The 16,573-nt window shown below is 43.6% G+C and overlaps 1 pseudogene; it reads right to left on the bottom strand.

The window, feature by feature from the left end:
• Nucleotides 1-5,635: 5,635 nt before the first annotated feature.
• Nucleotides 5,636-16,251, bottom strand: LOC145860824 (chymotrypsin-like elastase family member 2A; annotated as a pseudogene).
• Nucleotides 16,252-16,573: the final 322 nt, after the last annotated feature.

Below are 16,573 nucleotides of genomic sequence, written 5' to 3'. Positions count from 1 at the left end.
AAATATTCACACCACTTCACTTTTTCACATTTTGTTACGTTACAGCCTTATTCTAAAATGGATTAAATAAATGTTTTTCCTCATCGATATACCCCATAGCGAAAACAGGTTTTTAGAAATGTATTAAAAATAAAAAAACAAATACTTTATGTAAATAAGTATTCAGACCCTTTGCTATGAGACTCGAAATTGAGCTCAGGTGCATCCTGTTTCCATTGATCATCATTGAGATGTTTCTACAACTTGATTGGACTCCACCTGTGGAAAATACAATTGATTGGACATGATTTGGAAAGGCGCACACACACCTATATAAGGTCCCACAGTTGACACTGCATGTCAGGGCAAAAACCAAGGAATTGTTCGGGCTTGTTCGGGATTGTGTCGAGGCACAGATCTGGGGATGGGTAGCAACAAATTTCTGCAGCATTGAAGGTTCCTTAACACAGTCACCTCCATCATTCTTAAATGGAAGAAGATTGGAACCACCAAGACTCTTCCTAGAGCTGGCCACCCAGCCAAACTGAGCAATCGGGGGAGAAGGGCCTTGGTCAGGGAGGTGACCAAGAACCCGATGGTCTCTCTGAGAGAACTCCAGAGTTCCTCTGTGGAGATGGGAGAACATTCCAGAAGGACAACCACCACCGCAGCACTCCACCAATCAGGCCTTTATGGTAGAGTGGCTAGACGGAAACCACTCCTCAGTAAAAGGCACATGACAGCCCGCTTGGAGTTTGCCAAAAGGCACCTAAAGACTCTCAGACCATGAGAAACAAGATTCTCTCGTCTGATGAAACGTGCGTCACATCTGGAGGAAAACTGGCACCATCCCTATGGTGAAGAATGATGGTGGCAGCATCATGCTGTGGGGATGTTTTTCAGCAGCAGGGACAGGGAGACTAGTCAGGCTCAAGGGAAAGATGAACGGAGCAAAGTACAGAGAGATTCTTGATGAAAACCTGGTCCAGAGCGCTCAGGACCTCAGACTGGGGTGAAGGTTCACCTTCCAACCGGACAACGACCCTGAGCATACAGCCAAGACATCGCAGGAGTGGCTTTGGGACTCAATGTCCTTGAGTGGCCCGGACTTGAACCCGATCAAACATCTCTGGAGTGACCTAAAAACAGCTGTGTAGCAACGCTCCCCATCCAACCTGACAGAACTTGAGACATGAAATCCTTACCAATAACATGATTGTTTTAATGACTACCACATCTGTGTACCCCACACATACAATTATCTGTAAGGTTCCTCTGTCGAGCAGTGAATTTCAAACACCAAATCGACCACAAAGACCAGGGAGGATTTCCAATGTCTCGCGAAGAAAGGCACCTATTGGTAGATGGGTACAAATAAAAAAAAAAAAGCAGACATTTTATATCCCTTTGAGCATGGTGAAGTTATTAATTACACTTTGGATGGTGTATCAAGACACCCAGTCACTACAAAGATACAGGTGTCCTTCCTAACTCATTTGCCAGAGAGGAAGGAAACCACTCAGGGATTTCACCATGAGGCCAATGATGACTTTAAAACAGTTTGAGTTTAATGGCTGTGACAGGAGAAAACAGGATGGATCAACAACATTGTAGTTACTCCACAATACTAACCTAATTGACAGAGTGAAAAGAAGGAAGCCTGTATAGAATAAAAATATTCCAAAACATGCATCCTGTTTGCAACAAGGCACTAAAGTAATACTGCAGCAAATGTGGCAAGCAACTTTTTGTCCTGAATACTAAGTGTTATGTTTGGGGCAAATCCAATACAACACATTACTGAGTACCACTCTCCATATTTTCAACTATAGTGATGGCTGCATCATGTTATGGATATGCTTGTAATCGTTAAGGACTGGGGAGTATTTAAGAATAAAAAAGAAACGGAATGGAGCTAAACACAGGCAAAATCCTAGTGGAAAACCTGGTTCAGTCTGCTTTCCATCAGACACTGGGAGATTAATTCACCTTTCAGCAGGACAATAACATAAAACACAAGGCCAAATCTATGCTGGTGTTGCTTACCTAGAAGACAGTGAATGTTCCTGAGTGGCCGAGTTACAGTTTTGGCCTAAATCTACTTGCATATCTATGGCAAGACGTGAAAATGGTTTTCTAGCAATGATCGCCGTAATCGCTGCCAAATGTGCTTCTACAAGGTATTGACTCAGGGATTTGATTACTTATGTAAATGAGATTATATATTTCATTTTCAATACATTTGCAAACATTTCAAAAAATGTGTCACTGTCATTATGGGGTATTGTGTGTAGATGGGTGACAGAAATATTTTTATTTCAAACATTTTGAATTCCGGCTCTAACACAACAAAATGCAGAATAAGTCAAGGGGTTTGAATACTTTCTGAAGGCACTGTATGTAGCCTGGTCACAGATATTTTTGTTCTGTCTTGCCAACTCCTATAGGAATTGACATTAAGGCACAAACAGATCGTGGACCAGGCTAGGTGATATCTGTACTTTTCCACTATATTTTTCACCTTATCTTGGTTACTGTAAAGCTGGATGAAGAGGAATCAAAGCCTGAGAATGTTGGCTTCTTCTCTTGTCAGTGTTGAATCTTTGTTGTGTTCTCAAGGTCATTCTCTGTGAGAAAGACACTCATTTTCAAAGCGCTGGCTTTTAAAAAGTTCCGTAAAACCCTGTGTTAGTCATTACTGTACTTAAACGCTGTTAATATAATTACTTTTGTGTTTGGGAGCCTTTAACTCAATATTAGGATTTCTGTTTGGCTTTTACATGTACAGATTTGACCTTGCTTCCCTCTAGTGGTAGAGTGCTGTAACCTTTTCAATACACATTTGATAATTAGGGACCATTAGTATTTCTTGATCAGGCAGTGTATTCCTGGCGCTATTGGCATCCCTTTAATATGTCATCACATTCATTGAGAAAATGTCAAACAAAAGACCGTAAGTGACACAGTACTTCCCTATAGCTTTTGAGTAACATTGTAAAAGATTACTACTGTGTACATTCGAAATGTGGTATCAATATAGTAAAATGCCTTGCGAGCTGACACGACCGACACCGAGTATCTGCAGTTACAATAGATTAGAGTTTTGTTCAGAATTCTTGTACATTGATAATGACTCTGTATATTGTGAATTTGTTAGTTGTTAGTTTTGTTGATTGTTAAATGTGTATATACAGTGACAAGAAAAAGTATGTGAACCCTTTGGAAATACCTGGATTTCTGCATAAATTGGTCATAACATTTGATCTGATCTTCATCTAGGTCACAACAATAGACGAACACAGTCTGCCTAAATTAATAACACAGACAATTATAAGTTTTCATGTCTTTATTGAACACACCGTGTAAACATTCACAGTGCAGGGTGGGAAAAGTATGTGAACCCTTGAATTTAATAACTGGTTGACCCTCCTTTGTCAGCAATAACCTCAACCAAACGTTTTCTGTAGTTGCAGATGTAACCGATGTGAAATGGCTAGTTAGTTAGCGGTGGTGCGCGCTAATAGCGTTTCAATCGGTGACGTCACCCGCTCTGAGACTTGAAGTAGGGTTGCCCCTTGCGTTGCAAGAGCCGCGGCTTTTGTGGCGCGATAGGTAACGATGCTTCGTGGGGTGTCAGTTGTTGATGTGTGCAAGGGTCCCTGGTTCGAGCCCGGGTTGGGGCGAAGAGAGGGACGGAACCTACACTGTTACATTGATGCTGTTGACCCGGATCATTGGTTGCTGCGGAAAAAGGAGGAGGTCAAAGGGGGGGTGAGTGTAACCGATGTGAAATGGCTAGTTAGTTAGCGGTGGTGCGCGCTAATAGCGTTTCAATCGGTGACGTCACTCGCTCTGAGACCTGGCGTGGTTGTTCCCCTTGCGTTGCAAGGGCCGTGGCTTTTGTGGCGCGATGGGTAACGATGCTTCGTGGGGTTTCAGTTGTTAATGTGTGCAAGGGTCCCTGGTTCGAGCCCGGGTTGGGGCGAAGAGAGGGACGGAACCTACACTGTTACATTGATGCTGTTGACCCGGATCGTTGGTTGCTGCGGAAAAGGAGGAGGTCAAAGGGGAGGTGAGTGTAACCGATGTGAAATGGCTAGTTAGTTAGCGGTGGTGCGCGCTAATAGCGTTTCAATCGGTGACGTCACCCGCTCTGAGACTTGAAGTAGGGTTGCCCCTTGCGTTGCAAGAGCCGCGGCTTTTGTGGCGCGATGGGTAACGATGCTTCGTGGGGTGTCAGTTGTTGATGTGTGCAAGGGTCTCTGGTTCGAGCCCAGGTTGGGGCGAAGAGAGGGACGGAACCTACACTGTTACACAGATCAGACCTGCACAACGGTCAGGAGGAATTTTGGACTATTCCTCTTTACAAAGCTGTCTCAGTTCAGCAATATTCTTGGGAGGTCTGGTGTGAACCGCTCTCTTGAGGTCATGCCACAGCATCTCAATCGGGTTGAGGTCAGGACTCTGACTGGGCCACTTCAGAAGGCGTATTTTCTTCTGTTAAAGCCATTCTGTTGTTGATTTACTTCTGTGTTTTGGGTCGTTGTCCTGTTGTCACCCAACGTCTGTTGAGCTTCAATTGTCGGACAGATATCCTTACATTCTACTGCAAAATGTCTTGATAAACTTGGGAATTTATTTTTTCCGTCTGATAGCAAGCTGTCAAGGCCCTGAGGCAGCAAAGCAGCCCCAAACCATGGTGCTCCCTCCACCACACTTTACATTTGGGATGAGGTTTTGATGTTGGTGTGCTGTGCCTTTTTTTTCTCCACAAAAGTGTTGATTGTTCCTTCCAAACAACTCAACTGCAGTTTCATCTGTCCACAGAATATTTTGCCAGTAGCGCTGTTGAACATCCATGTGCACTTTTGCAAACTTCAGATGTGCAGCAATGTTTTTTCGGACAGCAGTGGCTTCTTCCGTGGTGTCCTCCCATGAACACCATTCTTGTTTAGTGTTTTACGTATTGTAGACTTGTCAACAGAGATGTTAGCATGTTCCAGAGATTTCTGTAAGTCTTTAGCTGACACTCTAGGATTTCTTATTAACCTCATTGAGCATTCTGCACTGTGCTCTTGCAGTCATCTTTACAGGACAGCCACTCATAGGGAGAGAAGCAACAGTGCTGAACTTTCTCCATTTATAGACAATTTGTCTTACCGTGGACTGATGAACATCAAGGCTTTTAGAGATACTTTTGTAACCCTTTCCAGCTTTATGCAAGTCAACAATTCTTCATCTTAGGTCTTCTGAGATCTCTTTTGTTCGAGGCCTGGTCCACATCAGGCAATGCCTCTTGTGAATAGCAAACTTACATTTTGTGAGTGTTTTTTATAGGGCAAGGCAGCTGCCCCAACATCTCCAATCTCATCTCATTGATTGAACTCCAGGTTAGCTAACTCCTGACTCCAATTAGCTTTTGGCGAAGCCATTAGCCAAGGGGTTCACATACTTTTTCCAACCTACACGGGAATGTTTAAATGATGTATTCAATATAGACAAGAAAAATACAATTTGTGTTATTAGTTTAAGCACACTGTTTGTGTATTGTTGTGACTTAGATGAAGATCAGATCAAATTTGATGACCAATTTATGCAGAAATCTAGGTAATTCCAAAGGGTTCACATACTTTTTCTTGCCACTGTATCATTATTCTCAAACATTTTTGACATAAACATTTTTCAAGGTGAACACGGGTTTGTTATGAGTCATGTTGCACCCGGCCACGACGCCATCTCCTCCAGTGCAGACCAACATGTCAGTGGTCAGGACGCTGCACCAGTTAGGCTGTGTACAGCTTGCATGGTTAACGACAGGCACGAGGGCCTGCTGCAGGATGTCGGTGATGGGGCCTCCAGCTGAGGATCACAACAGAATCACAAAAGCTCAGGTAAGAGCCAGGACTAGGGTCGGTTACATTTCAATTCAGGAAGTAAACTGAAATCCACATTTTCTTCAATGCGTTTAAATGAGGTAAATGTGGAATTGGAATTTCAGTTTACTTCCTGAATTGACGGAATTGAAATGGAATTGACCTCTACTCTGAGTTTCTGGACCATAGTGCCCACAGGGTTGGACCAGGAAACATAACCAGGTTTCCACACAGGAAAAGAATAGAGAAAATGAGGAAGAGGTGCAGACACACTGTAGAGACGTCCCCAGCCGTTGACGTAGCAGGGCTCGTTGTGGGGCAGGATGAAGCTAGCCTCAGGAAGACAGGCAGCCATGATGGAGTCAGTGATGGTCACATGGTCTCCAACTTGATCAGGGCAATGTCATTACTGCAAAAGACACACGGTTAAAACCCCCAATGAGCTCACAATACACACATAAAGACGTATAGTCTGACAGTGATCTTCCAAAATTAACGGTAGGTTTAGTAAGTCTGGTAATTTAGTGTGCTAGCTGTGATTGTATTGTTACTGTTGGTGTTTACTGGTGCAGTGACCTTACACCAGTTAGGGGAAGGAATTACTTTACCGGTTGAGGATGGGGGTCCAGCTCTGGTGGATGATGATCTTGGAGGTGCCCATCGGCACAGAGGCCTCCTCAGTCTCTTTCAGGTTGTGCTTGCCCAACTCTACTCTGTAGGTCCTGCTACTGCTGTATGTGTAACCAAGCACAGCTAAGCTACCAACTCTACTCTGTAGGTCCTGCTACTGCTGTATGTGTAACCAAGCACAGCTAAGCTACCAACTCTACTCTGTAGGTCCTGCTACTGCTGTATGTGTAACCAAGCACAGCTAAGCCACAAACATCTACTGACACCAAGTGTTATTGAGGGCTATTACACGTGCAAACAATGTTGTGTTTATGTAAGGTAAGGCCACCTAAGTGTTGTATGGCTTGGGTTGATGTGTTTAGTGCATAATGCAGTGGGCAGCCGTGACAATCCAGTCAGTGTTGATCAGAGTGCCACTAAACACCTGTTTCCATGCACCAATATCATTGTACTGGAGAGAGATCTGGAATCCAGAGGACAGGACGGATAGTTAGCATCTCTGCTGTCAGGTTGAAGTTAGTCTCTTGTGACAGTTAGTTCTGGGTACCAAGATTAAGTTGAAGTGTAAAGTGCAGGGGCTTGATTCCATTTAGAAAATAATGCTCCCATTAATTTCTTGATAACATAAGGTTACTTGCGTAACGCCAATATTATGAGTGAGTGAGCTATCACTGCAGGGCTCCCTCATCAGAGGTGTATGATTGGTTCTTCGAGTTACTTAGAGATTTGGTGAATCGCACAGTGAGATATCGAAACAAATAATTGAAAGAGAACTGATTATAATATAGGAATTGTTATGTTCTGTTAATTACTGATATCCCCTTTAAGGACTGAGCGCCCTTGGTCATACGCAGTGATGCGCCACGTTATTCTTGTATTGCTAACAGGCTACTTCAGTAAATACAGTGCCTTGCGAAAGTATTCGGCCCCCTTGAACTTTTCGACCTTTTGCCACATTTCAGGCTTCAAACATAAAGATATAAAACTGTCATTTTTTTGTGAAGAATCAACAACAAGTGGGACACAATTATGAAGTGGAACGAAATTTATTGGATATTTCAAACCTTTTTAACAAATAAAAAACTGAAAAATTGGCCGTGCAAAATTATTCAGCCCCTTTACTTTCAGTGCAGCAAACTCTCTCCAGAAGTTCAGTGAGGATCTCTGAATGATCCAATGTTGACCTAAATGACTAATGATGATAAATAGAATCCACCTGTGTGTAATCAAGTCTCCGTATAAATGCACCTGCTCTGTGATAGTCTCAGAGGTCCATTTAAAGCTCAGAGAGCATCATGAAGAACAAGGAACACACCAGGCAGGTCCGAGATACTGTTGTGGAGAAGATTAAAGCCGGATTTGGATACAAAAATATTTCCCAAGCTTTAAACATCCCAAGGAGCACTGTGCAAGCGATAATATTGAAATGGAAGGAATATCAGACCACTGCAAATCTACGAAGACCCGGCCGTCCCTCTAAACTTTCAGCTCATACAAGGAGAAGACTGATCAGAGATGCAGCCAAGAGGCCCATGATCACTCTGGATGAACTGCAGAGATCTACAGCTGAGGTGGAAGACTCTGTCCATAGGACAACAATCAGTCGTATACTGCACAAATCTGGCCTTTATGGAAGAGTGTCAAGAAGAAAGCCATTTCTTAAAGATATCCATAAAAAGTGTTGTTTAAAGTTTGCCACTAGCCACCTGGGAGACACACCAAACATTTGGAAGAAGGTGCTCTGGTCAGTTGAAACCAAAATCGAACTTTTTGGCAACAATGCAAAACGTTATGTTTGGCGTAAAAGCAACACAGCTCATCACCCTGAACACAACATCCCCACTGTCAAACATGGTGGTGGCAGCATCATGGTTTGGGCCTGCTTTTCTTCAGCAGGGGCAGGGAAGATGGTTAAAATTGATGGGAAGATGGATGGAGCCAAATAGAGGACCATTCTGGAAGAAAACCTGATGGAGTCTGCAAAAGACCTGAGACTTGGACGGAGATTTGTCTTCCAACAAGACAATGATCCAAAACATAAAGCAAAATCTACAATGGAATGGTTCACAAATAAACATATCCAGGTGTTAGAATGGCCAAGTCAAAGTCCAGACCTGAATCCAATCGAGAATCTGTGGAAAGAACTGAAAACTGCTGTTCACAAACGCTCTCCATCCAACCTCACTGAGCTCGAGCTGTTTTGCAAGGAGGAATGGGCAAAAATGTCAGTCTCTCGATGTGCAAAACTGATAGAGACATACCCCAAGCGACTTACAGCTGTAATCGCAGCAAAAGGTGGCGCTACAAAGTATTAACTTAAGGGGGCTGAATAATTTTGCACGCCCAATTTTTCAGTTTTTTATTTGTTAAAACAGTTTGAAATATCCAATAAATTTCGTTCCACTTCATGATTGTGTCCCACTTGTTGTTGATTCTTCACAAAAAATTACAGTTTTATATCTTTATGTTTGAAGCCTGAAATGTGGCAAAAGGTCGAAAAGTTCAAGGGGGCCGAATACTTTCGCAAGGCACTGTATAAAGCTCAAGTTCACATCCTTGTATTCGGAGTCTTCCTTATTATATCCATAAAGTAATAAGAGATAAAACACTACAGGAATAGAGATTAAACACCTACCAAGCAAGGAGAATAGTTTTTCCCCCCAAGGGTGTTAATACAGTGGGGGGGGGGAAGTATTTGATCCCCTGCTGATTTTGTACGTTTGCCCACTTACAAAGAAATGATCAGTCTATAATTTTAATGGTAGGTTTATATGAACAGTGAGAAACAGAATAACAACAAAAAAATCCAGAAAAACGCATGTCAAAAATGTTATAAAATGATTTCCATTTTAGTGAGGGAAATAAGTATTTGACCCCTCTGCAAAACATGACTTAGTACTTGGTGGCAAAACCCTTGTTGGCAATCACAGAGGTCAGATGTTTCTTGTAGTTGGCCACCAGTTTTGCACACATCTCAGGAGGGATTTTGTCCCACTCCTCTTTGCAGATCTTCTCCAAGTCATTAAGGTTTCGAGGCTGACGTTTGGCAACTCGAACCTTCAGCTCCCTCCACAGATTTTCTATGGGATTAAGGTCTGGAGACTGGCTAGGCCACTCCAGGACCTTAATGTGCTTCTTCTTGAGCTACTCCTTTGTTGCCTTGGCCGTGTGTTTTGGGTCATTGTCATGCTGGAATACCCATCCACAACCCATTTTCAATGCCCTGGCTGAGGGAAGGAGGTTCTCACCCAAGATTTGACAGTACATGGCCCCGTCAAATGATGCGGTGAAGTTGTCCTGTCCCCTTAGCAGAAAAGCATAATGTTTCCACCTCCATGTTTGACGGTGGAGATGGTGTTCTTGGGGTCATAGGCAGCATTCCTCCTCCTCCAAACATGGCGAGTTGAGTTGATGCCAAAGAGCTCCATTTTGGTCTTATCTGACCACAACACTTTCACCAGTTGTCCTCTGAATCATTCAGATGTTCATTGGCAAACTTCAGACGGGCATGTATATGTATTCTTGAGCAGGGGGACCTTGTGGGCGCTGCAGGATTTCAGTCCTTCACGGTGTAGTGTGTTACCAATTGTTTTCTTGGTGACTATGGTCCCAGCTGCCTTGAGATCATTGACAAGATCCTCCCGTGTAGTTCTGGGCTGATTCCTCACCATTCTCATGATCATTGCAACCCCACGAGGTGAGATCTTGCATGGAGCCCCAGGCCGAGGGATATTGACAGTTCTTTTGTGTTTCTTCCATTTGCGAATAATCGCACCAAATGTTGTCACCTTCTCACCAAGCTGCTTGGCGATGGTCTTGTAGCCCATTCCAGCCTTGTGTAGGTCTACAATCTTGTCCCTGACATCCTTGGAAAGCTCTTTGGTCTTGGCCATGGTGGAGAGTTTGGAATCTGATTGATTGATTGCTTCTGTGGGCATGTGTCTTTTTTACAGGTAACAAACTGAGATTAGGAAGCACTCCCTTTAAGAGTGTGCTCCTAATCTCAGCTCGTTACCTGTATAAAAGACACCTGGGAGCCAGAAATCTTTCTGATTGAGAGGGGGTCAAATACTTATTTCCCTCATTTAAAATGCAAATCAATTTATAACATTTTTTCCATGTGTTTTTCTGGATATTTTTGTTGTTATTCTGTCTCTCACTGTTCAAATAAACCTACCATTAAAATTATAGACTGATAATTTCTTTATCAGTGGGCAAACATACAAAATCAGCAGGGGATCAAATACTTTTTTCCCCCACTGTACATATGTAGCTGAGTTGAAGAAACTGTATGAGCATTGCCAGTTTGGAGACATTAAGGGATAGATTTGTTTGTGGACTGAAACATGAACACATTCAAAAACGTTTGCTCACAGAGACAGATCTCACTGTAGCTTTGGAAATCCTTACCAAAGATGTAATTGAGTTGCAAAATAAATACTGACCTCCTTTCAAAACGTTCCTGCACAAATGTTCACGCAGCCGACAGCGTCCCCTGTGGCTGAAAAAATGCAACAGGGGTGCCAGAGATGGCCACAAGGCAGAGGACTTCCGTTTCAGAAACGAAATCTGTCCAAAATGCAATAGAAGAGACACATTAAAAGACCATGTAGAGCAAAATATAGTCACAACAGGGAAACTGAGAAAATGAAATGGTCTGTGCACTAGCAGAGTGGCAGGGATTCAGATGAACAATTCATGGTACAATGGAGTTAAACACACTGACTTCTCCCAGCAGTAGCATAATATGGGTGACACCAGAAATTGAAGGCATACCATTCAAAATGCAGTGTCTATAATTTCCATGACTGTCTACAATGAGCACATCAAGGCTATCAAGCTGAAGAAATCAAATGTGTTGCTGAAGACATACTCAGAAGAGAGATTGAGATCAATGGGGGCGTTGCAGGTCAGAGTGAGTTATGGGGAGCGAACACAGCAGTTGCAGCTGTATGTGGTGCCTGGAACTGGTCCCTCATTATTTGGCAGTGAATGGCTGTTCAAAATAAAGCTGAACTGGTGTGACTTAAATGCTTCAGACGTCCCAGCTTAAAGAGAAAGGCACAGACCAAACACTGGAACATTTGCTGAAGAATTACAGCACCGTTTTTGGTGATCAGATGGGAACACTAAAAGGCTTAACAGCCAAACTAATACTGAGAGATGATGCAACCCCAAAATTCTGCAAAGCCACATCTGTTCCATAGTCCTTGAGACCAAAGGTGGAAGCGGAAATCTATTGCTTGCAGGATACAGGGATCCTGACGAAAGTGGACAGAAGTGAATGTGCCACACCCATTGCTCCCATTGTAAAGAAAGACGGTCTGTTTGAAAGTGTGGGGACTTCAAGGTCCCTGTGAATTCAACGGTGGATGTGGAACAATACCCCCTGCCCCGTCTGGATGACATCTTTGCTGCACTAGCTGGTGGGAAACACTTCAGTAAAATCAACTGAAACAGGCTTACCTGCAGCTACTGGTTGAAGCACCCGAGTGGCGCAGCGGTCTAAGGCACTGCATCTCAGTGCTAGAGGTGTCACTACAGACACCCTGGTTAGAATCCAGGCTGTATCACAACCGGCCGTGATTGGGAGTCCCATAGGGCGGCGCACAATTGGCCCAGCGTCATCCTGGTTTTTGCCGGTGTAGTCCTTGATTGTAAATAAGAATTTGTTCTTAACTGACTTGCCTAGTTAAATAAGCGTTACTTTTTTTATCATTTAAAAAGAGAGCTCCAAACCATACCTGACGTTAAACACACACAAAGGTTTATACAGGTATAACCCCCAGCCATTTGGCAACGAACCATTGACCAGATCTGGCAAGGAATCCCAGGAACCCAGTGTATCCTGGATGACATGATCATAACAGGGCACACAGACAAAGAGCACCTGGCTAACCTGGAAGAGGTCCTGAGAAGACTGAAATAGTACAGACTACACTCAAACTTACAGAAGTGTAAGTTCTTCAAAGACAAGATGATCTTCTATGGATGCGAAATTGATGCAGTGGTTCAGGCACCACGACCGTAAAAAATGTGACAAGTGAGATCTTTCACTGGACTGATCAATTACTACAAAAGATTCCTCCCAAACCTTTCAGCAGTACAACCTCTCAACCAGCTCCTAGAAAAGAAAAGGAAATGGCAGTGGACAGCATAGTGTGAAAATGTGTTTCTTGAGGCAAAGCAGCTCCTCACATCAGAGCAGGTCCTGGTGCATTACGACCCCGTACTGCCAGTGAAGTGTTCTTTCACACACACTGAAAGATGTGTCAGATAGCCCAGTGGCCTTTGCGTCACAAACTTTGAATGATGCAGAGAAGAACTACTCACAAATCGACAAAGAAGCACTGGTGCTTGTGTGGCGCATCAAGAAATTCCACACATACCTGTATGTTGAGCGTTTCTTGCTGGTTATGAATCACCAGCTGTTGCTTTCCATTTTCAGTTCAAAGAAAGGTGTTTCCGGCCATAACAGCAGCCGGGTTACAGCTTTTTACGCCTTGATCCTTGCCATGTATGTATGACATCGAGTTTAAGCCGACGTCCCTCCACACAAATGCAGATGGATTATCCAGACTGCCCTTTACAAGAGAAAAACATAGGAGAATAGATCCAGTGGACATTTTCCATACCTTTTCAGCTCAAGGCACTACCTGTCAAGAACAGTTATCAAATCTGAGACAAGGAAAGATGTGACATTGTCAAAAGCATACACCTACACCATGTCAGGATGGTCAGCTAAGGGCAGCAAGGAGCTGCACCTTATTTCCAGTGGAGAAACTAAATTACAACACACCAAGGATGTTTGATGTGGGGAATGACAGTCTTGATACCCCAGAAATGCCAACATCAGGTTTTGCAGCAACTACATGAAGGGCATGTTCGAATTGTAAAATAGAAGCTGCTCGCGAGGAGCCACTTCTGATGGCCCAGTCTGGATCAACAGATAGAAAATATTGGCAAAGAACTGTAACGGATGTTTGGAAACCCTTCACATGCCTGCTCCTGCCCCAGTCCACCCTTGGAAATGGCCCACAGAGCCAATCGCAGAGAATTCATGTGGACTACGCCGGCCCCTTTGAAAAGCACATGTTCATAGTTAATGCCCATTCCAAATGGCCAGAGATGTTTTGCGTTGACTCCTCCACCTCAGCGCAGACTATAGAGTGCCTCAGAACAAAGTTTGCACACTTCGGATTGCCTCTGCAACTGTAAGCTACAACGAGCAAGCTTTTGTAAGTGACGAGTTTACACGATTCATGTCAGTAACATTCAACCTCAGCTCTGTTTCACCCTTCCACCAATGGGCTGGCAGAACAGTTTGTGCAAACCCTAAAGCAAGGACTATGCACAGCAAAATGAGACAAAGGGACTTTGTAAACAAAACTGACCAAGTTCCTGGACTTGTACTGAAATACCCCACATGCCACGACAAATGAAAGCCCAGCAGAACTGAATGTTCGGACGGCCTCTCCACACATGGCTGGACATCGTGAAGCCAAACAGGTGCAATGAAGTGCTGAACAAAGATGCTCTCCGGCGGCTGTGAGCCCAATCTCTAAACAGGATAGGGAGTGATGGTGCGAGACTACAGAATAATTTGGGGGGTGCTTATGTTTGTCCTTTTACACACAAGTGTGTAATGGAAATGTGTTTATTGCATATCCCAACTCCCCCTGAGACACCCGTAGAGAGTGGGGTCACAGCCAGGGTCACCATTGTACAGCAACCCTGGAGTAATTCAAAGGCACAGCAACATATTTTTTACCTTGTCGGCTCCGGTATTCAAACCAGCGACCTTTTGGTTTCTGGCCCAACGCTCTAACCTCGAGGCTATCTGCCGCTCCTGAAGAGGAGGGAAATATACAAGCGGGACCGTACACACACAAATGGAACAAAGAACTTACCAGGTTCAAGTGAGCCCAAACATGATGTGGCGGCGTCACATTAACCAACTGCATTCCAAAGGAAACAGGACAACAACTGAGAGAGAACAGGCACAGAGAACTCCTGGAAGTGGCACAGCTGGAGAGGGCAGTGGGGTGGTACAGGGACCCCAGTGATGTACTGGGCCGTTTGCACTACCATCTGTAGTGCCTTGTGGTCAGAGGCCAAGCAGTTGCCATACCAGGCAGTGATGCAACCAGTTAGGATGTGTTGTGACCTACCCTCACCACCTGGGGGGCGGCCCGTCAGGAAGTCCAGGATCCAGTTGCAGATGGAGGTGCTTATTCCCACGGTCCTTAGCTTATCGATGAGCTTTGAGGGCACTATGGTGTTGAACGCTGAGCTGTAGTCAATGAATAGCATTCTCACGTAGGTGTTCCTTTTGTCCAGGTGGGAAAGGGCAGTGTGGAGTGCAATAGAGATTGCATCACCTGTGGATCTGTTGGGGCAGTATGCAAATTGGAGTGGGTCTAGGGTTTCTGGGATAATGGTGTTGATGTGAACCATGACCAGCCTTTCGAAGCACTTCATGGCTACAGATGTGAGTGCTACAGGCCGGTAGTCATTTAGGCAGGTTACCTTAGTGTTCTTGGGCACAGGCACTATGATGGTCTGCTTAAAATATGTTGGTATTACAGACTCGGACAGGGAGAGGTTGAAAATGTCAGTGAAGACACTTGCCAGTTGGTCAGCGCATGCTCACAGTACATGTCCTGGTAATCCGTCTGACCCTGCAGCCTTGTGAATGTTGACCTGTTTAAAGGTCTTACTCACATCGGCTGCGGAGAGCGTGATCACACAGTCTTCCAGAACAACTGGTGTTCTCATGCATGTTTCAGTGTTATAAGCCTCGAAGTGAGCATAGAAGTAATTTAGCTCGTCTGGTAGGCTTGTGTCACTGGGCAGCTCTCGGCTGTGCTTCCCTTTGTAGTCTGTAATGGTTTGCAAGCCCTTCCACATCCGTTAAAGTTCAAATCAAAGAAGAATACAAGTTTTGTGAAATGTGTTGGTTTATGGTTTGGTAAAAGTGAACTCTGATTGATTGTACAAGGGAGAAAATGTTTTGTTAATTACTGATGTCCACTTTAAGTAGCGAGCGCCCTTGGTCATGCGTAGTGTTGCGCCATGTTATTATTGTATTGCTAACTAGCTACTTCAGTAAATGTATAACTCAAGTTCACATCATTGTATTTGGAGTCTTCCTTATTATATCCATAAAGTAATAAGAGATTAAACACTACAGGAATAGAGATTAAACACCTACCAAGCAAGGGGAAGAGTTTATTGTTTTTAATTCCTCAACTGGATGAGGTAAGGATGTCAGCTTTCTGAATCGAATCTAGTCTTGGTTTCACCTGCTAGGGCCAGCTGTTGTGTCTGGTGTCCTTTCCCGCCACAACTCGTGTCACCACCAGAGGAAATGTGGCAAGGCCGTACCCGTAGGCTGTGGAACAGTAAATACAAAGAGAGTGGAGGTAATGTTCTTATAAACAGAAGGTACAGGTATTTTGAATGCATGGGGTGGTCTGATAAGGCAGCCAAATACAAAATTCACCCAATTACAAGATACAGGTACTTTCACATTGTAAGAAGTAAAGCCTATCATTAATGGCTATAATACAGAAGTGGATTCACTGTGGCGTTTCAGTCCACCTCAAGGACAGGGTGTAGCATAACAATTGTGTCTAAAGTTCGAGAATTACAACTACTATTGTGGATTTAAGGATACATGATGTATTATCCAGTAAAATATATTTGCTAAATGCCACACTTGAAATTGGGAGTTGGTCTCACTATTACTTCTGACATATTCTGACATTTTAGTTCACTTTAAGGCATGCATCTGTATTGGGTAGGATTTGTTCAAAACTACTGTAACATTTGGTACATTTGTCAGAAGTTTACATACACTTAGGTTGGAGTCATTAAAACTCGTTTTTCAACCACTCCACAAATGTCTTGTTAACAAACAATAGTTTTGGCAAGTCGGATAGGATATCTACTTTGTGAATGACATAAGTCCGTTTTCCAACAATTGTTTACAGACAGATTGTTTCACTTATAATTCATTATCACAATTCCAGTGGGTCAGAAGTTTACATACAGTAAGTTGACTGTGCCTTTAAACAGCTTGGGAAATT

This window comes from Salmo salar, chromosome 15 (genome assembly GCF_965601325.2).
Source record: "Salmo salar chromosome 15, fSalSal1, whole genome shotgun sequence".
Taxonomy (NCBI): domain Eukaryota; kingdom Metazoa; phylum Chordata; class Actinopteri; order Salmoniformes; family Salmonidae; genus Salmo; species Salmo salar.
This window is presented reverse-complemented; position numbering and strand designations above follow the sequence as displayed.